The following is a 1716-nucleotide window of genomic DNA, read 5'->3' on the forward strand; positions in this document are numbered from 1 at the left end:
GTTTAGGGAGGCCAAGAATCAGAAGAGTCAACAGTATTTTTACCTTGTAGGCTTCCTGTTTTGCCCTACATGTAGTCTTCTGAAGGAAAAGTAAAAACAATACAGTATAGGCAGTATAGATACAGAAATCTAGTGTCAAGTTTGTATAACTAACCAGGTTCTTAAGCTCAGGAGAGGAGGGCAGTGGTTGTTGATTTAGAAATAGCAGTGATTTATTGATCTGTCATGCAATGTATCTTGCTGATTAGAGTTTTCTCTTCTGATATCTACCTCTGTTTCTTGAAACTAATATCTATAACCTGGGTTATGCAGCTGTATGGTTTGTGGTTTGGTTTTAGTGTTATTTGGGTCATAGATTTTTCCTTTCATTAACTGTACTTCTTGACATGTGTCTTCAATGAAACTTAATAAATATGTTTAAAAAACTAGACACAAGAACAGCTAGAAAGTCAAAGGGTGTCTGTTTATGTGTGTTTAAGAAACATCACCTGTAAATATATGAGTGCATCAAATTCATTTGGCCTTAATATTCTGAATGAGACTTGTGTTAACATTCTACACTTGAGGCATTATATTATTACCTTTATTTTAGTTAGGCTCATCATTTCATGCCTATAATGTTAACATAAACAAAGGTGCTGACAGGAATAGCCGTTTAAACTGGTTCAAATTTGAATTTGACTTATGATTTTCATCAGCAAAAAAAGACTAAACAGTTTAAACAGATTACATTTTCTTAAAGGTGCAGCTAAATATAATGAAAGCCAGTTGTGGCTCTTGTTGTATTTTTTTTTTAAAAAAGGAAGAAAATTGAATATCTGGACATTAGTGACTGACTGGTTGGTGTGATAAATTCCTTTCTCCTGAAATAAAGAGTTAAAACAATTTCCGTTTCCCACGGGCTTCACAAAAGGTAGTTTCAGTTTTCTTATAGTCAGAGGAACTTTGCTATTTTTTTATTTCTCTACAGAGTGCCTGATTAACAAACCTATGAATCAGGATTACCTTTTCAAGGGTGTTGGGGAGGGCGAAGAGATTTCAGTGGCAAGGTTCGCAAGACAGGGTAGCCACTTACTAAAAAAGGAGTGTATCTACTCTGCATCTAAAACTCAATATCAGGCAGGCACTTTCATTGTTTTGTTTTCAATTCCTGTCTTTTTAAAAAAATCTGTTTCAGCAGGTCTCCCCAGGCATGTAGTTTGATTAAGTATAATTATTTTTAAATTCTGTTGATTTGATCTGTATTTTGATAATCTTACCATGTATTTTTTTTGTAATACTTGTGAAATTTATTGATATATATATATATATATATATATATATATATATATAGTTTATACAAACAACTAAGAGATGCATTTTTAAAAAAATTAAGAAGTCTATTTTTTTGTTAAATAAATAAAAGACACAGAGTTGAATATGTTGATTTATATGTACAGTATATATATTTATACACTTATGATTTATATGCAGAAATGCAAATATGGGCATACTGAAAGACCAGCTGGTGGGATGAGTAACAAAAAAAAAAAAGCAACTTGGGAGAGAGGACATTAGAAACTTTCTCAGCCCTTTCTCCAAATTATTATTATTTTTAAATGGAACCAGCAGGTTTTTCACCAGCCAGGGAAACTTGAAGGAGCCCAGGGAAAAAGGCCAGTGTCTTACCATCACTCTCTGGTTCAGTGACTGGAAATCTTCATGCCTTACACCCTG

Source organism: Podarcis tiliguerta (assembly GCF_965153285.1).
Source record: "Podarcis tiliguerta genome assembly, chromosome: 5".
NCBI lineage: Eukaryota > Metazoa > Chordata > Lepidosauria > Squamata > Lacertidae > Podarcis > Podarcis tiliguerta.